The sequence below is a fragment of the Elephas maximus genome, chromosome 6 (assembly GCF_024166365.1).
Source record: "Elephas maximus indicus isolate mEleMax1 chromosome 6, mEleMax1 primary haplotype, whole genome shotgun sequence".
Taxonomy (NCBI): Eukaryota; Metazoa; Chordata; class Mammalia; order Proboscidea; family Elephantidae; genus Elephas; species Elephas maximus.
Window position 1 is genome coordinate 118406218 of NC_064824.1, and position 23022 is coordinate 118429239.

Sequence of the window (23022 nt, forward strand, 5' to 3'; positions counted from 1 at the left end):
ATTCTACTTCTGCAAGGTCAGCCATTGAAAACCCTATGGAGCACAGCTCTACTCTGAAACATATGGGGTCACCATGAGTCAGATTGGCTTGATGGCAAAGGGTTTGTGGTTTGCAGCAGTATGTGAGGCAGCCGGACCCTTACATTTGGGCACTTAGAGCTAGAGACATAGGCATCAGTTGTTAAACTTTTTTCAGCCCCAAACCTGGAATGGATGGACTGAGCTTTACCACTGATTCTGCAAGCCATCTTTGGATTCCTGCCAGAAAAGTGCTCTTAAATGAAGTGAAACAACATTGTCTGAATGGACCGTCTCAGTAACTCCTTGAGGTTGGCCAAAAAGGTAATAGTAAAATGAAATACAAAAACACAATTAAGGAAACTGAGACTTGGAGCAGCTGAGGGTGCCACTCAGTCCAAAGTGTTGCAGATTGTGCATGGAGTGGCGCCGACCAGCCTTTTATCCTTCTGACTGCTGCTGTCACTGGTGCTGGGCTGTGATGGCGTGCTTTCCCCCAACAGCCATTTATCATCACAAAAAGAACATTCCAAGATGTGAAGAGAGCAAGAGATCTCCCGCAATACCTAAAATAATAATTTTTTTTTGTCTTCTGTCATCATCCACATGGATTCAAAGTTGCAAAAGTAATGTCATTGTTATCGAGTCCTTTGTCGCATATTATGATGAGGTTGTCCATGTTCACACAGAGACTCCATGAATCATTTTGATGAGCCCGTGTTGATGGGCTTATTATTCCGTCTAGGTGATGTGCCACCATTTACTTATTAATTCCCCTCTTTGGTCATTCTGGAAGCTTCCTGAATTTCAGTATCACAAATAACATTGTAGTGAGCATCTTTGTGTAAATAGGTTTTTTTTTTTCCTGCCTTTCAGAGATTTCTTATGCATTTCCAACAGTGGGATTAATGCGCCAAAGGGTGTGAACATCTTCATGGCTCATGATATATGTATTGTCAAATTGCTTTCTAGAAGGAGTATAGCAATTTACACACTTGACATGAGTAAATGAGTGTACCTACACTGAACATTATTATTTCAGCTTCAAATTTGTTTTGCTGATTTAATAGATATAAAATGATCCCTTTTAAACATATGGAATATGCCTATCACTGTGCTTGGCCATGGTAGCTGTTGTTGCTTTTGCTAGTGTGTCCCTGAAGTTTATGCTGCCCGTCTTGGACTTGAACTCCTTGGACTGCAGCCTAGACCTTCTGCGTATCCTATGTGCCCTCTGCCTTGACCTTGAGTGCCATCAATTTCTGGTGAGTACCTGGCTTTGGCTTGACCCGGCTTCACACAAATGTTGGTCGTTAATGATAACATTGAGCATCTTGGCTGAGCCCAAGAAACCCTGGTCGCACAGTGGTTAATAGCTTGGTTGCCAACCTAAAGGTGGGGACCTGTGGCTCTGAGGGAAAAAGACTTGGCAGTCTTCTGTAAAGATTTATAGCCTTGGAAACCCTATGGGGTTGCTGGGAGTTGGAACTGCCTTGATGGTGGTGAGTTTGGTTTTGTTTTTTGGAATGCCCTATGACCTCTGGCCCTTTCCCTTTGTGGCATGGGTGAATAGGCCCAGTGGGTAGTAGTAGTCATCAAAGCCCTTTCTACACCAGGGCAGCCAGCAGTTTTTACACCATGGTGGTGACTGCAAACTGCATACATTGTTATTGTTGTTAATTGCCGTTGAGTCATCTCTGAGTCATGGCGACCCTATGTCCACCACCGGTGACCCTGCTGATATTTGAATTACCAGTGGCATAGCTTTCAGCATTATGGCAACACGAAAGCCACCACAGTACAATAAACTGACAGATGGGTGGTAGAAACTACATACGTACAGCTTCCTAAACCTAAACTAAATGGATCCCAAACTGCCCTTTAACTGGACTCCAAATATGCTAAGCAGCCACTCCAACGCTACCAAACATGAGAGGAAGTATTATGGAGGAAAAGTTAGAGTGAAAAGAAAGATTAATCTTAACCAATTGTGGTTAAAATGTCTTACTTGAGAAAAATTTACAAAATGTAGACTCTGTGAACTCATCGTCCAGGACGTGTTGGAAAGGACTTGTGCCCATGAGGGACCCCAAAGCTGAAGCCTCATCAGCTTCACAGTGAATCTGCCCCTGGCTGAAGTCCTTTTTTTTTGTTGTTGTTGTTGTGTGTTAGGTGAAAGTTTACAGTGCAAATAAGATTCCCATTTGATAGTTTGTACATAGAGTGTTTCATGGCCTTGGTTTCATTCCCCACAATGTGTCAGCACTTTTCCCATTTACGTCCCGGGTTCCCCATTTCCTTTTGTCCTGATTTTCTACCCCTTCCTGCCTCTCATCTTTCCTTTTGGGCAAACATCACCCTTTTGATCTTGTATAATTGATTGTTCTAAGGAACATGTTCCTCTTGGCTTTTATTGTTTATTTTATGGGCTTGTCTATTGTTTGGCTGGTAGGTGGTCTCCATGAATGGCTTCAGCTCCAGGTCAGAAGGGCATTAGGGCCATAGTCTCAGAGGTTCCTCCAGTCTCTGTCGGACAAGTAAGTCTGGTCTTTTTTGTGAATTTGATTTTTTCTTCTACATTTTTCTCCTGCTCTGCCTGGGACCCTCTGTTGTAAAGTATGTTGGAGGATGAGTTAGTGAGAAAAGAAAGATTAATCTTAACTAGTTGTGGTTAAAATGTCTTACTTCTAAAAAATCTGCAAAATGTAGATTGTATGAACTCATTGCCCAGGCCCACCCCTCACCCCAGGGTCGTGGAAAGCACCCATGCACATGAGGGACCCCAAAGCCGAAGCCTTATTAGCGTCTGGGTAATCTGCCACTGGCTGAACTCTTGACTAGCAGTTAACCAAGAATAGCATGGATTAGTTACTTTTGATAGCTTGTCGCTTTTCTCCGAATTAAAACTTTGTCATTAGCATAGCTTCAGTATGGGAGTTACTGCCAGGGTGGAATTACTCTAATTAAGAGGAAAAGAAAAATATGTTGCTAGTCATTAATTTTTGCTTGATTAGAGGGTGACCCAGTTTGAGGTTAAGCGAAGAGGACTGAGGTAGTAATTTAGCACTCTGGGGGGCGGGTGGGGGTTTGCAGAGATTTTTGTGAGCTTGAGAAGCAACAGCTGGGTCTCAAGATTGCCGTCTGATTTGAATGCATAATTGCTTGTAAAGAGGTGTGGAAGAGTTTTTCAGGAATGGTGGCTAATTTTTAGAGTGAACAAAAGCAAGACTAGGACCGGAAGTACAAACTCTGAAATTTGGAATTCTAGAGAAAATGGAATGCCACCAATATTCCATTTGTGTGCCAATAAATGGCTTGAAGATTTTTCTGTCTTAAATATGAAAAGTATTATATTTTCTTAATTTGACAATCTTGGCTTTGACTTGTCAAATTCTGGGTTAACAAGAGACTTATATTTGGCATAAACCCATAATACTGGATATATGTTAAAAATCTGATGTTAAGATAGTTCAGCCTCTCTTACTTAATAAAGATCTGTTATTTTTGAGGTTTCTGGATGAGCACAAAGCAGAGTTGAGTACAAAGAGCACAGACTTGGAGCCAGAAGACCTGAGTGTGAGTCCTGCTTCTGCTGTTTGCTAACCCTGGGACTTTGAACTTACTCTTTCTGGGGCCCTCTGGACTTGTTTCCTCATTGTAAATGGTAAATATCATCTTGTACATGACCAGCCTAGTTTCAGGAATCAAGCAAGATAATAATGTATATGAAATAATAAAGTCATATACAGTCGTTATTATGGTATCATTGAGTCAGGACTTCTGGAGCACGTATAGGAAGGGCAGAGACCATTGTTCGTTGCAGCTGAGCCAGTCTCCAGCTCATGGTGACCTCATGCACAAAGAAACGAAACGTTGTCTAGTCCTGTGCTATCACATGATCGGTAGTGGACCAGACCACTGTGATCCATAGGGTTTTTGGTGGTGATTTTTGGACGCAGACTGCCAAGCCTCTCTTCAGAGTCTGTCTAGGTTTGGAAGCTCCACTGAAGCCTGTCCACCGTAGGTGACCCTGCTGGGATTTGAAATACCAGTTGCAAAGCTTCTAGCATCAGAGCAACACAGAAGCCACCACAGTACAATAAACTGAGATAAGGGTAGTAGGGCACAGAGTAAACCCAAACCCATTGCCATCGAGTTGATTCTGACACAGCGACCCTATAGGACAGAGTAGAACTGCACCCTAGAGTTTCCAAGGAGCGCCTGGGGGATTTGAACTGCCAAACTTTTGGTTAGCAGTTGTAGCACTTGACCATTACACCACCAGGGTTCCCAGGGCACAGAGTAGACCTTGATAAAGCATTGTTGAAAGAATGAATCAGCTCTCTGGGGTCCTCGTTTCTAAGATGACGAAAGGAGGAACAACAGTTGTGCCAAAAGGGCCAAGGCCGTGCACAGCCTATTCACTGCACGAACTGTGCCCACTGTGTGCCAAGGACAAGGCTGTTAAGAAGTTCATCATCTGAAGCATAGTAGAGGCTGTAACTCTCAGGGACATTTCTGAAGTGTCTTTGACGCATATGGGCTTCCCAAGCTGGGTGTGAAACTGCGCTATTGTGTGAATTGTGCCCTTCACACAGCAAGGTGGCCAGGAACAGTTCTTGTGAAGCCTGGAAGCACTGAACACCCCCACCCTTGTTTAGACCTGCCTGATGGCCTCCACCAAAGCCCATGGAAAAAATTGAGTCCTAAAAGACTGAAGAAAAATGAAATTGAAAGAAAATAAAATGAAAATTATACTTAAAAAAAAAAAAAAAGAATGAATGAATGAATGCAATCCATTTTGTAGCTTCTTATCCGATCCTTCACTCATACCGGCCACCCCATCCACTCCTGTGAGTGCCTCATTCCAAGACACTGCTAATGTGGGGACAGCTAGAAAAAGGGTGATGTGGCTGAGATTGCCTCCCAGTGCTTGGCACGTGGGGTGATGGCTGTTACACCCCCTTTCACTTTGAGTCTGGGTGTCTGTTGGTGTCTGTGAGCTGAGTTTCATTTGAAGAGTGAAGCTGCAGGACTTAAGCTGTGGCAGCATCTCAGGGCTGCAGGAAAAGGCTGCCCAGGCCCCCAGGGACCACACCTCTTCCGCTGTGATCCGCTAAGGCTCCCTGGGCTCCAGGGACTATCCAGTTTTGGAGAGATACAACTTCATAATTTTTTTTATGGCCTATGGCTGAATTTAAAGAAGTGGTGGCAGTTTGTAAAGTTTTTATTTATGATGTGATTTTCAGAATTCAGTGTTCACAAATACTGGCAAGGTTGAATTTATGAAAATGGAGGCTATTTTAATATGTTGTCCTCTCAGTTTAAAATGCCCCTCTCCTCCAGGGATGTCCGAGAGTTTGGCTGCAGTGAATGATATCCTGGTAGCTGCTGGTCTTCATTGTGTGTTTTACCAAAATGCTGATTTTATTATGACTTCCAGTTAAAAGATGAAATGCCACGGAGTCCGCTTGTAATTCACACATAGATTTCAATTTGGCTGAAGAAAAGTTTGTTTTCCTGAATCTATTCTCAATTACTAAGGAGCCCTGGTGGTGGATTGGTTAAGCGCGCAGCTGCTAACCTAAAGTTTGGTGGTTCAAAACCCACCAGCCACTCCGTGGGAGAAAGATAGGGCAATCTTCTTTCTTAAAGATTACAGCCTTAGAAACTCTATAGGGCAGCTCTACTTTGTTGTATAGGGTTGCTATGTGTCAGAATTGACTCGATGGCAACAGGTTATTTTCAATTAGTAATTCGATTCAGGTTTAATTAACATTGTCTAGTGTTTGTTTTTGCCTCTTTAGCATCATTAACCTGTTACCAAAAAAGCCAAGCCAAACCCAGTGCCGTCGAGTTGATTCCGACTCATAGCGACCCGACAGGACAGAGTAGAACTGCCTCATAGAGTTTACAAGGAGAGCTTGGCAGGCTTGAACTGCCAACCCCTTGGTTAGCAGCCGTACCACTTAACCACTATGCCACCAGGGTTTCCATTATCCTGTTAGGATCTGAAATTTGAAGTCGCTATCTCAAGAGGGGAAACCCTGGTGGCGCAGTGGTTAAGAGCTACGGCTGCTCATCACAAGCTCAGCAGGTCAAATCCACCAGGCGCTCCTTGGAAACTCTATGGGGGCAGTTCTACTCTGTCTGATAGGGTCCCTATGAGTTGGAATCGACTCAACAACAACAGGTTTGGTTTTTGGATTTCAAGAGGATAGTCTTTTTCCTTAAAGACAGTTTCTTACATGGGGAAGATTATAATTCACAGTTGCTTGCATGGTATGAACTGGTGGGCCAAGGGTTGGAGCAGAGGCTGGGGGCAGTCCCCAAAGTCCTGGTACACATGCAGGGTTGGACCAACTCATTAAACCAAAGTCTTCATCCAGTATGCAAACATAAAAATCTTCCTGGCATATGTTAGAAACTTGAGCTGCCCTTTGCAAAGGAGGTCTTTTTTTTTTTTTTTTTAAGGGAAAGCCTGAGTATGTCAGAAATGCGGGAATGATGAGTCATTTGGGAGAGATTCTATGTGACAAGAGAAAAAGACAATGTCATACATTCAACTTTTTTTTTTCTTCCTTAAAAGGCTTTTCAGAAATGTGTGGAGAAACCTGATTATGGAAACAATTGATAGGATTTAGAACTGGAACTGGTGTTCTTTAAGACGGAGAATACTTGAAGAAAAAAATCTATTAGCCTGATATCAATTTCCCAAAATTTGAGCCACAATGTAGCAAACGTGTGGGAGAAAAAACAGCTCCGAGGGGAAGGTGTCCTGTAACTGGCCGATCCAGCTGTCTGAAGCCTCTTAGGAAACATTCCCAGAGGCTGTCCTTCAGGAAACAGAGGCTTAATGATACACTCTTGAGTCTGGGCCCAACTAGCCACTTCTTGGATAACTCATATGCTCTGGCAGGTTCTGTAATCCAGGAGCGAAGAGCTTGCATCTGGATGGGAATGCTGGCTTCACCACTGACTGAGCCTGTGATCTTGGATAAGTCATTTTCTCTCTGTAAATCTGTGAAATGGGATAACAGTCACGTGTGGTTGTACAGGTTAAATGCGATACTATATGTTAAGCACCCCAGGTTGCAGCTCATGATTCCCTCCTAGTTTCAGCCCTTTGAAGCACAAATGGACAACTTCTCATTTTGAACGAGAAGAGGACATTCCCTGGAGAAACAGGCTAAATCAGCCTTTGAGACCCTCATCCTTAACTTGGAGGTGTTTTCCCCTTGGCTGAGCTGGCATCCTGTGACTGCGCACAGCAGAAGAGGTTTGGGTTTGGGCTTTGTGCAGCTTCTTGGCAGTTAGTTTCCTCTCTGTGTCTAGGGGGCGTGGTCCAGTAGATAAATACACTTGGTTCCCCAGGGCTGGGGAGACTAACTGGGGCAGGTGAAACAGTCTGAGACCAGATGTACACAGGGCATCACCTGGTTGGGGCCAGCTCTCTACAATGGGGATCCAATATGGCTTCACTCAGGTGCTACTTCTGCACAAGAGCTAGAGAGAGAACTCTGTCTTCATCGATGCCTATGGAGGTATTGGTCTCACTCCCCGGCTATATTTTACAGATTAGTGGCTCTCTTTAAGAGTTTCATAAACCCTCCCTGATGGAGATGTGAGCCCCGTATGTCCTAGTCTTCCGGTTATAGTAGGCTGAATAATGGCCCCTGACAGTGGCAGGTCCTACTCCCTGGAACCTGTACAGTTTACTTTATTTGGAAAAAGGTCTTAAGCCCTGTCAATCTGTAAATCTTACCTTGTTTGAAAAAAGGGTCTTCGCAGATATGACTAAGCTAAGCATCTTGAGATGGAGAGATTAACCTCGATTACCCAATGGGCCCTAAATGCAATCACATGTATCGTTAAAACAGGGATATTTGATATACACAGAGAAGATGGTGATGTCAAGATGGAGCACAGAGAGATTTGAAGCTGCTGGCCTTGAGGATTAGAGCGATGCTATCACAAGCCAAGGAGTGATGGCAGCCACCAGAAACTGGAAGAACTTTGTGGAGGAGCACAGCCCTGCCAACCGCTTGATCTCAGCCCCGTAATACCGATTTCAGTCCAGTGATACCGATTTCAGAGTTTGGCCTCCACAACTGTGAGTGAATGGTTTTTGTTCTAAGTCACCAATTTTTTTTGTAATTTGTTACAAATTTGTCCTTTAGCATAAATCCCCTTGCAAGGGGCTCTTGGAGACACATGTCTTATACTAAATCTTGCTTTGTAGGGAGTGGCAGTACAGTGAGGATCTAAAGTGTGAGCAACAAAGAAATTTAAAAGGGAGTCAAATATTTAAAGGTTTAATTTTTAATGATTTTTAAAGGCAGGAAGTAGATGGATGTGTTTATAGTGCCGGGTGCTGGTTTGATTCTCCTTCTGTGCCTTCTGTTCTTCACTCCTTTTGACAAGTAGAGTGAATAACTCTTTGGGACCCTTTCTAATTATTATTATAATTTTTAATTGAAACAAAAATTTTTTATTGTACTTTAGATGAAGCTTTATAGGGCAAACTAGTTTCTCATTAAACAATTAATACACATATTGTTCTGTGACATTGGTTGCCAACCCTACAGCATGTCAACACTCTACCCTTCTCGACCTTGGTTTCCCCGATACCAGCTTTCTTGTCCCCTCCTGCCTTCTCTTCCTTGCCTCTGGGCTGGTGTGCCCATTTAGTCTCGTTTTGTTTTATGGGCTTGTCTAATCTTTGGCTAAAGGGTGAACCTCAGTAGTGACTTCATTACTGAGCTATAAGCATGTCCATGGGCCATACTCTAGGGGTTTCTCCAGTATCTGTCAGACCAGTAAGTCTGGTCTTTTTTTTTTTTTTAAGAGTTAGAATTTTGTTCTATATTTTTCTCTGGATCTGTCCAGGACCCTATTGTGATCCCTGTCACAGCATCTACTTCTTTTTAATAGCCCTTCCCATGTATTTAGTTTTTTCTTTCCAAAAGCAGTAGCAATCGGTCAGAGGTGGGGTACATCACATTGCGTACATGTGTTTGGAGATTCTATATGTGCCATGCTTTCCCCACAAAATGGGTGAAAATGGCAGTTCCAAACCCAGACTCTATCATCATAAACACCAAGAGGGGCAAACAAAATGAAAGCTCAAAGGCAGGATTTTCATTCCTCTTTCCTTTCCACCTCTGCTCTTGAAGGTCCAAATTTCCAAGATGCCCTCTGAGGCACAGGGAATTCCGGCGGTGTCCATCCTATTCCACAAAATAACAAACTAAAGGAAAGGGCAGATAAAAGGTTAGGACAACACAGGCCAACATGATTGGCTCATGTCACTGCAATGCCATATCCCATTCCTCTCTACCCAGGAGGGCTTCCTTCAGGCCTAGGCAGGGGGAACATGTGATGCGTGTGGTTGGGGCCTTTATGTTAAAAATGGTTAGCTTTGTCCTTTGAAAGTGGGAAATGGTTTCAAGAGACATCACATTTTTGTCAGGATCAGACTGGAGAGCCTGCAACCTTAACAGAACTTGAGAATTTCAGAATCAAATGGATCTTGTCCAGTTTTGTTTTTCAAAGGAGGAATGAGAGGCCCAGGGTGATTGCATGTTTTCCTGCTGATCCCACGGCCCCCAGTTTATGCTAGATTTTGCTTTTAGAGAAAGGAGACACCGTGGGGATCCCAAGTGTGAGCAGCAAAGACATCCATGTGGGCAGGCCCAGAGCCAGACTCTTTGTTCCTTTATTAAGGAGAGGATTGCCATTGTTACATTCACACTTCATGTCATGTGTGGGAAAAAGTTTTTAAAACCCAAGTTTGATCATACATTGCTCAATATTCACAACCTACATAGTGGAGAAGATCAATGCAGTATACTAGAAAAAGTTCTGAGGCTAAGAGTGGGGTGGGAGAGGTCAGAAGACCTAGGTCTAGTCCCAAATGTGTGATGAACTTGTCACTTCTCTGCTCTGTGCTGCTAAGCTCTCATTTCTACTCTGGAGAGTTAGATTGGGTAGTTTCTAAATACTGGAGCTTTATGATTGTATAAATAGATAAGTTAGGATGTAGTTTCTGCCGTTTGACAGAGGTGCAAAATAAGCGTGGTTTAAACAAGGTAGCTACCACCTGTCAGTCAGTTTGTCATACTGTGGTGGCTTGCATGTTGCTATGATACTGGAAGCTATGCCACTGGTATTTCAAATACTTGCAGGGTCACCCATGGTGAACAGTTTTTAGCAGAGCTTCCAGACTAAGACAGACTAGAAAGAAAGGGCTGGTGATCTACTTCCAACTCTTAGCCAGTGAAAACCCTGTGGATCACAAAATATTGTCTGAGTCTTTGACTCACGTTTTTGGATGTGTCATCAGAGGGACTGATTGCTGGAGAAAAACATCATGTTTGGTCACGTAGAGGGCTAGCAAAGGCAAGGGAAACTCTCAGTGGAATAGATTAACACAAAGGCTGCAACAATGGACTGAAATATACCAGTGATCATGAAGATGGCACAGGACTGGGCAATGTTTTATGTGACTCAACAGCAACTAAAAACGACAATAACAACAAACGAGGTAGACCTATAGTTGTCTTTCATGTTTAGTCAGGCTGTTATGGTGGCTCTGTGTGGTGGATCACTTTTATATGGCCTTTCTAGCCATGGTCTTATAACTCCCACCAAAAGATTCAGTGGAACTATGCAAATAAGGTGCTTATGGCCCACAGAGCGGATTGGACAGCTTGCTAATAATACAAACAAGGTGGATGGTACCCGTGTGGTGTTGGGACCATGGAAATGAGGTGTACGGAACCTACCACCAAGAAGAAGAAACGGGACTTTGGACTTGGGATCCCTGTGCTGAGAACCCCTAGACACAAGAGACAGAGAGCTAACACCAGAGACAGTACAAGATGGTAAGAAGCAGCAGCAGAGAAATGGCAGCAGCAGAACCAGGAGACCAGTACAAGATGGCACAGGAGCTGAGCCATGGAGCAGGAGAGCTGAGTGCCTTTGGGCAGAGGCTTACAGGTGGAGTGGGGTGCCTCTGGGCACTTATTGGTGGAGCTAGAGAGCTTTGTAACACTTGCCCGAGTAGGGCAGAGGCCAGGCTGGCCCAAGAGGCCCAATGGACTGAGGGGCCGAGGGTCAGCCACTGAAAGGCTGAGGGCTAGAGAGAGGCGTACTTGCAGGCTGAGAAGAGGCTGTCCTGATTGAAGAACTGTATCCTGAGTCGTTCCTGATCCTGAATTGTAACCTATTACTTCCCTAATAAACCTCGTAACTGTGAGTATTGTCTGTGAGTGCTGTGTGGCTGTTGTAACGAATTATTCAATCCAGCAGAGAAGTAGACAGTGTCATGGGGGGGTGATGGCTGGTGTCAGAATTGGTAAAAAGGTTGAAGGGCAGAGGTATGTTTGACCTTCACCTCATAGCAATCAGCCTTGGGCTGTTGATGCTGATAATGGTTCTCCTCCCGCCTTGTGAAGTTCAAGGAGGAGGTCAGGCAATGCTGCTGCTATGCCATTTTTATACTCTACTTTCTGAAGTCATCAGGGGCCCAGGCTCTTTCTGTCTTGTTGCTCGGCCAGCCTTAGAGTATTCCCCTCATCTTCATGGTCCTAGATGCCTGGCCACCATATCCATGTTCCAAGCAGCAGGATAGAAGAAGGAGGAAAAGTAGAGGGGGTGTCCCTTGCTTTAAGAGGATGACTCAAAAGTTGTACTTATTACTTCTGCTCAAACTGTGTCGGCCAGAACTTAGTCAAATGACCAGGCTTAGATACAAGGAAAGCTAAGAAATGTAATCTTTCGTTTGGCTGGCCAACTAAAAATTCTAATTTTATAGGAGAAGGGGAAATAGATATTGGGGACAACTAACCGTCTTTACTATGCAAGGTGAACTTGAGAATATAGAACGCAGGATGATCTGTTGGTGCAACCACTGCTAAGCGAGGCATGGGAGGGCTGAGGTGGATGGAGGTGGTATCCCTGGTAGCCATGACAAGTGCACAACTTGGAGAACCTACTGCTGAAACTCGTATTATTCAGGTAAGCAGGTAAGGATGGTAAACTCCTTTTGGGGTATCTGCCCAGTTCCTGATACTCTCTTTTCTCTGAGCACTACTCCTTGCATTCCAACATGGTGGGTGATGGCAGCCATATTTGCACCAAATGTCCCCCTGGCTGCCCATGGCTAGAGACTGAACCAGGTGTGGACACCTGACCTGAGCTGGGCCATCATATGCTCTCTCCTGGACATTTGGAACTGTGACTCAGAGAGTCATGCTGATTTGGGGCCATTTGCTTGAACTCAGGTGTTACAAACTGAAAAACGGTGGGATGCTATCTTCTGTTGTAAGAGTGGTGAATCAGAGAAAGTGGTGCACGGAAAAAGAACATTGAAGCAGGTGCTCAGAGAGGAGCAGACCCCAACCACTGTGTGGCCTGAGAGAGAAACTGGGAGAAGGCTGCCCAGCTCCTAATGACTCTGCAGGTCGTGGTTCAATTTCCCATGAGGCTAAGATGCGTTCATTCCTATTAAATCTAATAACACCCCATTAAAAAATATACTACATAGACAGAGTTCATTTTTGTTAAAGAATTCCTACTCTGACCAGCTGAGTTTTTTTTTTTTTTAAGCCAAATCTTAAAAATCTCATGTACCATCTTAACATCTAATGGCTTGCAAATTTCAATTTTCTGCTTGTCACTAAGAGTGACAACTCAGAGGAGACTATATAAATTGATTCACCTAGCCAAACTTATCCAAAGTAGGGAAGCTAAACAGGTCAGTCAACAGAAACCAAAACCATAGTGTCTTTTTCCAAATAAAACAGCAAGATATTCACATAGGAAGGGAGGAAATGCAGTGTAGTGGTTCAGAAAGGATATTGAAAACAGCTCACCTTTATTTTTAAATATCTTCCTAAAACTTAAATGAACATGTGGATTTGAAAAAGATCCTCCATTGGTATTAGAGGACAATGCTCACTCACTTCATCTCACATACTTCAGACATGTTATCAGGAGGGACCAGCCCCTGGAGAAGGACATCATGCTTGGTAGGGTAGAAGTTGGGTAAAAAAGAGGAAGACCCTCAGCGAGATGGACTGACGCAGCAGCTGCAACAATGGGCTCAACAATGATTGTGAGGATGGCGCAGGACTGGGTAGTGTTTTGTTTTGTTATACATAGGATCATTATGAGTCGGAGGCGACTGGACGGCATCTAACAACAACTCACTCATTATACATTTAGAAGTTGACTTCAAAGGAAAAAAGAGACAGGCAAGTCATCAACTTGCTTAAATAAAATTTAAGCGTGGAGATTCTGATGAGAATTAGAGCTCATGCTGTGAAACTAACTGTCGGAAATATGAAATCCACTAAAAGAAATAGAGTAAGACTTCAACTAGCTGGAATCAGATCTTTCAATAATAATAATAATAATAATAAATATTATTTTAAAACCCACTTATGTCAGGGATATAGTAAAAATAATTCCTAAGGATTGTCCTAGCTTTAGTATTTTTAATTTTTTACCTCTAATGTGTATTTAAGGAAAGCCTGGTGGTACAATGGTAAAGTGTTCAGCTGCTGACTGAAAAGTTGGCAATTCAAAAACCCACCCAACAACTCCATGGGAGAAAGACCTGGTGATCTGCTCCCATAAAGATTACAGCCTAGAAAACCCTATGGGGCAGTTCTACTCTATCACATGGGGTCGTTACGAGTCAGAAAACTACTCAATAGCACGTAACAACAATAACACTTATCTAGAGCCATTGGGCAGTTCTACTGTGTCCTATAGGGTCGCTATGAGTTGGAATCGACTCGACGGCACTGGGGGTGGTTTAGAGCCATAGAATTGGTCAAATAATTGGTTTTAGAGCTAGTAAGGTTTTAGAGAAGGGCCCTACTGGTACAATGGTTAAATGCTCGGGACTCGTCTGCTGACCAAAAGGTTGGCAGTTCAAATCCACCAGCTGCTCCGTGGGGAAGAAGGCCTGGTGAGCTCCTCCTGTTAAGATTACAGCCTCGGAAACCCTATGGGGCAGTTATGCTCTGTCCTGTAAAGTCGCTATAAGTCCGAATCCATTTGACAGCACACTAGAACGAGAGCAAGAATGAGAACAGGGTTTTAAAGGCCATCTAGTCCAGTGGTTTTCAGCCTTAGCTGTACGTTAGAATCACCTACGTAGCTTTAAAAAATTCCGATGGCCAGACCTCACTCCATACCAATTAAATCAGAATCTCTGGAGGTGGGACTTGGGCAGCTGTATTTTTAAAACTCTCCAGACGATTCCAATGTGTGGTCAAATTTGAAAACCAGAAATCTAGGTGAATGGTCTTCTTGTAGAGCTGTTTCGAGAGGTGAGGTGACTGACCCAGGTTACTAGCTGGTAAAAGAACCGGGATGGTGATCTAGGACTTCCCGAACTAGTCTAAGCCATCTCCCCCTGTGCCACTCAAGGTCCCAGTTACACATGGCCAAGATGTGCAAGCCCCACTCTAACGACTAAGCCAGTCCTCCTCTGACTTGTATGTGTCTGCCGGTCACCTGACATCTCATTAAATACAGCTTCTGATTAATAGGTCTGTGATGGGGCTGAGAATTTGCATTTCTTAGAAGTTCCCAGGTGATACTGATGCTGGCCTGGGTATCACACTTTGAGAGCTATTGCTCTGGGCAATTGTAGAAGTCTCCTTGTACCCACAACACAACTGTCTAACCCCAGCTGATTGATTTGGACTCTTCTCATGCTCGCTTCAAGGACACTGTTGTTGGTTGAGGTATCGTCTTGTTTCTCTACAAGTGTGTTAAGCTCTTCTGTTCACTCAGAAGCTAAGAACCATCCACAGGTGAGCTGTCCTTTCATACCGAGGGGTTCTCCAGCCGTTGTGCTTGGCCGAATAGCCACGTTTGTCCGCATCATTCCAGAGCAAGTTTTTTTTGTTTTTGCTTATCTCTGAGAGAGTGAAAGATGTACTTCATAATGGGCAGCACCATGGAGGTTAAAGTTCACTGACGGGGACTATTCGTGAGACAGGATGAGTGTCTGAGCTCTGCTTATCCGCCGACACATATGGCTGGAGAGGGAGAAACTGACAGGCAGTAGAATGAAACCCGGGCACCTGAGGAAATCCAGGCCAAATCCCTTCCCATAAAACAAAGTGGAAGATAAGTGAAAATGGTTTGAAACCTGAAAGCAGATGGCTGAGTTTCTCCACATCGGCTTGTAAAGGGGGGACCTTCGTGACAGAGCATTTATGAGTTTGGAGAAAACCAACAAGGTGTTACTGGAAAAGCCAAGCAATACACAAAGCAGAGATTTTGTTATCTGAACACATTCCATGATGACTGCAGCTTCGCTGGGATGGGGAGAGATAGCCAGTGCGCGTGTGTGTGTATGTGTGTGTGTGCTTGTGCACGCATAGGCTATGAGGGAGTGCATAGACTGCTATAGGCAAGACTAACTTGGTGGATGGAGGAAAATGGGCTGCCCAGGGAGATCCCTGCAAGGCCTCAAGCAGGAACAAGTTGACCATTTGGACAGAGAGTCTCTATATGGGTGCTGAGGAATGGGAATTTGGGGGTTCGAGCTAATAGCTTTAAGGTCCTCCTTAAAGAGCTGCCCCTAAACAAAGCTGGATCCAAAGAGACACTGATGGAATGAGGTATATGCTCTTTTGGATATCTCTGTCCCATTATTCTATGAGGCCACATTTGTTTTGCAGTGCTGTATACATTTTAACATCAGTACTGAGAGCAGTGCTGCCTTCTTTCTATAGGCATCAAGCTATGATTAATATCTTTTCGCTGGCCAGCTGATTCTTCCTGATGTTTTAAGATTCTGTCCTTGGTTCTGGCCTGAACTATAAAATACCTTTGATAGATTAAAAAAAAAAAAAAAAGAACCCCTTAATATAAAAGGAGTCACTAGCTTGATCTTGGAATGCTCTTTTTTTCTTAAAAAACAAACAAAAAAACACTATGTGGATTATTAAGAAATTTATTTTCAAAATCCAAAGAGTCCCTGCTAATTGCAGTTCTGAAACTACCCTGCAGACTGTGTGGTTGAGGACAGGGAGGTGGCCCTTTATCTCCAGCTACCAGAAACATGTGGTCTTGGTTCAAAGTGGGTGAATCAAGCAGGAAGATTTTCCATTGTAGTTTAAACTGAGTGGACCCTTTGGATTTTCCTGGGGCTTGTCGGAATGCTATTTCTGGGAAAGTGCATTGTGACAGAGACAGACAAGAAAGGGGAGAGCAGAATCAGAATGAGAAACATGCAAAGGGAAAACAGATGTCTCTGAGTCATGTGCAGAGACCCTCATCTGCAGCGTTCAGTAAACACAGCCCAGTCTGGAGAAACCCCTTTGGACGTGGACAGTAAACATAAACAAGAAGAACACGCTGCCCTGGAGCCCCGCTGGGAGACCACTCCACACCTGCTGGTGGCCACCAGCCAAGCCTGAGTCCCCAGAGGGAAACCACTGTCTCCCCCTCATGCCTGAGGGCGAGGGGCGGGGAGAAGCAAGCAGCATGCCCCCTGACAGGGAAGAGGAGTCAAGGTCCCCGCACTCCACAACTGATCTCCACTGCAGTCCCCCTCATCCTAGAATTTGCAGGTACAGGCTGGGTCATTGGATGGGACCGTGCTCACTGCTAGGGCAGAGCTCCTCCCCAGCCTCCTTTCCTGGCTTTCACTTTGGAAATTTACACTCCACTGTCATATTTCCTCAGTATCCTGCCCCTGCCAAAGGAGAGAAGCCAATTCAGTGAAACCAGCAGTGACTATCAGTCTAGACTAGTGATCCTCCACGCGTGGCTCCCCCAACTAGCAGCAGCAGCAGTATGACCTGGGAACTTGGGCCCCAACCCAGATCTGCTGAGTCAGCGACTCTGGGGGTGGGGCCTAGTGGTGCAGTGGTTAAGAATTCAGCAGCTAACCAAAAGATTGGCAGTTCAAATCCACCAGCTGCTCCTTGGAAACCCTATGGGGCAGTTCTACTCTGTCCTATAGGGTCGCTATGAGTTGGAGTCAACTCTATTGCAATGAGTTTTTGGTGTGGTTTTAGGTGATTCATGGAGTCTCTGGGTGGCAGAAACGCTTAAGCACTGGGCTACTAACTGAAAGGTCGGACATTGGAACCCATCCAGAGGTGCCTCAGAAAAAAGGCCTGACAATCTGCTTCTTAAATGTCTTAGCCTTGAAAACCCTACGGAGCACGGCTCTACTCTGCACATGGGGTCGACTGAATGGCAATTGGTTTGGTTTTGGTTTTTCAGGTGATTCATGATGAAGTTAGAGAATCACTTTTAGGTGTGATGATTGCAGTGGCACAGAGGAGATCATGTATGGATGGCGGTGAGTTTCCTGTGGGAACTTGGGGCGCTGTGGCAGATCAGTGGAGGAGGTAAAATTTAGGGGAGCACCTGGGCCCCTTTCTAGCCCCCTAGAAACCCTCGTGGTGTACTAGTTAAGAGTTTGGCTGCTAATCAGAAGGTTGGCAGTTTGAGTCCAGCAGCCACTCCTTGGAAACCCTATGGGGCAGTTCTTCTCTTACCCATAGGGTTGCTATGAGTTGGCATCAACTAGAGCACAAAAGGTTTGGTGTTTTTTGTAGAAGGCTCCCTATTTTGCGCATGTGTTAGACCTCCCCTGTGGCCAGCTTTAGCTGGAGCTGGGCTTGGGTGGGTGATCCCGCTGGTGGTAACAGGGTCACTTGCATCTTTGCAGAGTCCCCCAAGAAGCAAGTTTGCACACCTCACCCCACTGCCAATGCCCCCTCCCATCCTCATGCTTCCTTATTCTCTAACATGGTTTGGATACACCCTGTCTTGGGGCTGTCTTCTTTGGACTCATTCTCACTTCTTTTCCACACACCCCAACACACACACACACACACGCACGCGCACATGCACGCGCACACACGAGTCAAGGACACAGAGGGCATCCTTGCATGTTTTTACTTTCTACTCTCCTGGGAAATGAGCCCAAGAGAGGCAAGCAGCAGAGTTTCTTTGATGAAAACTCTGTAAAATATTGCTCACGGAGCTGCTTTCCACATGTTTGGACTGTAGAATTTCCAACTGCAGATTAAATAGTGCATGTGTCTACTTAAATTAACTCCTCTGTGCCCCCATCCTCCAGTCAACTATGCAGTATTACTGATTTTCCCCCTGCTCATTGCCTGGTTGCTGATGGGTGATTTAACATGGCACATTTAGCAGAATCTTTGGCTCAGGCCCCTCTACTCATGATGATCTCTTCCTTCTTGGGATTTGGGGTTTTTGACTTTTTGGTTACAAGAGCCAATCTTCTTTCAGGTCGTCCCCTGTGCTTCGGGTCTCAGTCTAAGAGTAACTGGAGTTGACTAATGTCACCTCTCCATTCTCCATCCCTCTCCCTGGCAGGAGAACAACAGAATTGAATCCTGATCTTTCTAGAGTGATCCATCGGGCTCACCAAGGCACAGCCATTAAAAGATAAGAAGACTCTCTTCTTCTTTAGTTTGGCTCCCAAGATGGGAGCTGGGAAGAAAGCACACTGCATTTCTTTTTCTTTTATTGTGTTTCAGGTGAAAGTTTACCGTGCAAATTAGTTTTTCATTCAAAACTTTATACACAAATTGTTTTGTGACATTGCTTGCAATCCCCACAATGTGTCAGCACTCTCCCTCTCTCCCTTTCCACTCTGGGTTCTCGGTGTCCATTCGCCCAGTTTTCCTATCCCTTCCTGCCTCCTTGTCTTTGCTTTTGGGCAGGTGTTGCCTGTTTGGTCTTGTATACTTGATTGAACTAAGAAGCACATTCCTCTTGTGTGTTATTGTTTGTTTTTATAGGCCTGTCTAATCTTTGGCTGAAAGTTGGACTTCAGGAGTGGTTTCAGTTCTGAGTTAGCAGGGTGTGTGTGGGTGGGGGGGGCATAGCCTCGCGGGTTCCTCCAGTCTCTGTCAGACCAGTAAATCTGGTCTTTTTTTGTAAACTTGAATTTTGCTCTACTTTTTCTTCCTCTTTGTCTGGGACCCTCTATTGTGATCCCTGTCAGAGTGGTCAGTGGTGGTAGCTGGGCACCATGTAGTTCTTCTGGGCTCAGAATGGTGGAGGCTGTGATTCATGTGGTCCATTAGTCCTTTGGATTAATATTTTCCTTGTATCTTTGGTTTTCTTCATTCTCCTTTGCTCCGAACATGATGAGACTAATAGGTGTATCTTAGCTGGCCGCTTGCAAGCTTTTAAGACCTCGGACCTACTCACAGAAGTAGGATGTAGAACATTTTCTTTATGAACTATATAGTATCATTTTGTTACCGGAATAAGGTTTTTGCCTCTTACTGGTCAAAAGTGAGCAGGTAAGGCACGTAGTTTTCCACATGAGCAAAGCTTTATTGAAGAGGCTTGCAAGCAGAGACGAGGAGGGCCTAGAGCAACGCTTACCCTCATCTCACAGAACAAAAGACAGTTTTTAAAAGTTCTTGGGCAGGAAATGATTCAGGTTTATTGTTAACTAAGGTGTGCGTGCAGCAGCTTTTCAAGATGGCTTCTGTCCCGGAGGCCTCTGGGATTCGTAGCAGAACTTATTATGGGGTGTTGAGCCTGCACAGTCTCCTGCTCCCCAGGTTCAATTCCCTGGCTGGGGCTGTAGCCCCTCACTGCCCCTGGTGGAAGGTCACACAGCGGTCACAGGTGGATGTTCTGCTCATGTTCCTGGGCCTGGTTTTCTCCAGCTGTTTCTGAAAGGCAACTTTGAAGATGTTTGTGGGCTATTTTTAGATACCCTGCCCCATTGTTCTGGCGAATGGCTTTGTTTCTGTGCCCTGGCCCATTCCTTGTTACTTTGTTTGCAGATTTGGGGGCCCCTCTGTTCTCTGTCTTACTAAAGTGTCTCAAGGTTCTCCACTCAACCGCCTATTACCGCCCTTTTTAGTATAGTCTATTTCTCTTTTACTTGCTTCTCCTCTAACCACAGCAGTCTCTTTGCTATTTCTCAAACAGGCACCCTCCAATCTCAGGGCCTTTGCTCCCTGTCTTAAATTGACTCTTTTAAGGCAAAACTGGCCAATTCCCTTGGTAGGCCACAATTACCCTGTCACACAATCACCTGGCTGGGAATTACAAGACCATGGCTAGAAAGGCCACATTCAAAAGTAATTAATAGCACAGCAAGATGACAGTGGAAATCCAGGCAGAGCCAAAAAGCCAAGCCTCCAGAAGAGCAGGATTGGCAACTGGACCTGGAGCCCTGGAGGTGGCCTGGGGGAGCACAGGAGTTTGTGAACTTTTTGTCCCATCATTTCAGGGCTTTTGCTCCTCCCTGCTCTCCCCACCCATCTGTTTCCCCATTGTCCACTCTGAGCAGCTTCATTTGTTTCTCCAGAGCTACTTTTTTTTCCCTTCCTACTCTGTTCTGAACCTTGGGAAGCTGACACATGTAAAACACAGACTCACAGAGCTAAAACATACAAATTGAGTTTATTAACTTGCCAGGCAAGGGAATACATATCAGTGAATGAATCACTGAGTTGTTCTCTGAGAGGGGAAAGTCAGGGTTTTTTGTTTTTAACCTAGGAAGAGGGTTTCAGGGTAGTTACGCCAATTAAGAATCAAAAAGTAGCACTCTTAAAAGGATGGAAAGAATCCATAGGTCTGAGCTAGATTGGTTACAACAAATCCTTTTGTTCATTGATTGGGAAAGAGCTCATAGTAAGAGCCCAATAAGGGTCTGACCTACCACAAGTTCACACTGGTTTATCAATTTCACCTGTTTAGAGCCAGTTGTGATACAGCACAAATTCAGTTAAAATTTTTTTTACTATGGTAAGTATATATATATATATATGTGACAAAATATTTACCATTCCAACATTTTTTACATGTACAACTCAGCGACATTAATTATGTTCATCACATTGTGCAGCCATCACCACTGTCCACTTCCAGATTTTTCCATCACTCTTACCAGAAGTTCAGTGCCCCTGAAGCAATGACTCCCCCTTTCCCCTTCCCTCCCACTTCTGGTAACCACTAATAATAAACTGTGGTCTCTATGCATTTGCCTAGTCTAGATATTTCATGTAAATGGGATCATACAGTTTTTGTCCTTTCCAACAATTCCACAAATTCAGTTTTGATATTTCCCGGGCAAAGTGCTGCTTTGGATGGGAATTTTCCCTTTGCACTTGGGTGGATTGCCCTCCGGCTCTGGTTTGACCAAAGGAGACAGGGCAGGTGAAAAGCAGCAGGTTGAGGACTGATTCCCCCAGAGCCCTTCTGCTGGGTTGCTGGAAGCAGCTGCACCCCTCTGCCAAGGCCATAGCTCCTGCCAGATGGCCCCCTCCATTCCATTCGGCTACCTTCTCCTCAGGCCTAGGGGTGGTAACAGTTCCCTTCTGTTGCTAACCCTGGGGTACTGTGTCATCCTTTGTTAGTTTCCCTTAGCCCTGCTCCCTACTTTGAACATAGTCTCTTTATCAAACCTTTCTCATCCCCTTACTCATAGCTCTTACTTCCTCATAAGTTTAGCTTGCAGGTGATCTGTCATGACCCTGTTTTCTACCTTACAACTTTTCAGCCTTTGTTCCCACTGCTAAGAGCCTCCATTTCTTTGCATTTCCAGTTCAAATTGTTGAACAAGTATCAGATGGGCTCAGATTATGTTCCTACATCTGGACCACATCATCTATGCCTGGTAAACGTGTAATTGGCTCCTTTGTTCAAGTACTCATGGTTTCGTCTCCTGTGGCTAGTTTTTGTTGTTCTTAGCTGCTGTTGAGCTGGCTCCCAATTAACAGTGACTCCATGCACCAAGGGATTGGACCTTTGTGATCTATAAGGTTTTTACTGGATGATTTTTCAAAAGTAGATCACCAGGCCTTTCTTTCTGGTCTGTCTTTCTCTGGAAGCTCCGCCGAAACCTGCTCAGCATCACAGCAACACATACCACAGACGGGTGGTGGCTGTGCGTGAGGTACATTGGCCGGGAACTGAATCTGGGTCTCCTGCATGGAAGGTGAGAATTCTATCACAGAACCACTGCTGCCTCCCTCCATGGCTAGGGGTACAGGGAACTCACACAGTACAAAATGTGCAAGATAGGGGCTAGGTAGGAGTGCTTCCCTTAGACATGGCCAACATTGTAATTGACATATTACTTTTAATCCATTTCTGTCTTTTTTCCCTGAGTACTTTGTAGGCTCTGGGGGTGGGGAAGGAGGGACCCTGTCTTAGCTGTCCTTGTATTCACCAAAGTGCCTCAGCTGGTTCGTCCCTTGTGACTGCCCAGTGAGTCTGGTGAGAGAGGGGCCCCTTCCAGGGACCTTCCCTTCCCTGAGGACCCGTCTGGCTCAGTAACAAGGGAGGAGGACTGGCCTTGCACACTGTCCATTCACAGTACCTTTTCAGTTTCTGAAATGCTTCAATCATCTTTCCCAGCATTGGATCCAGTTTTTCCTCACTTGTAGGTGACTCTTTTCTCTCTCAGCCCTGAAGCGGGGAGCAGGCCAGCCGACAGGGCTGGAGTGGGTGGGGAAGTTTGTCTTCCTTGCTGTGTCTAGGTTCCTTTGTACTAGACCCACTAGTGGGGTGAGGGTCGGGGCTGTGATCAGGGTTTATGCTTCCTCTGTGCCAGGCTGGAGCTCCTGCCGAAGACTTTATGAGAAGAGGGGAAAAAGCAGACCTACTTGGTTTCAGGTACTTGGCTGTCAGTTCACACGTGCTATCTTGATTAATTTGCCCCACATCCCCTTGACTTAGGGGTTCTTCTCCCCATTTTACAGATGGGAAAACTGAGGCTCAGATAAATTAAGCTCCATTGTCCAAATTCAGTGACACCCAGGACTTGGACCCTCATTTCTGTGATACTAAACCTTTGCTGTTTCTACTCAGCCCAGCCACGTTTGCAAACACCTGAGACATGAAGGACAGCGTCCACTTACTGGCCAATTTCCTCCTCTACAGGTTACCAGATGCCCCCCCCCCCCCCCTTTACTCAGACACTGGACAGTTCAGAGCAACTTGAGGGAGGGA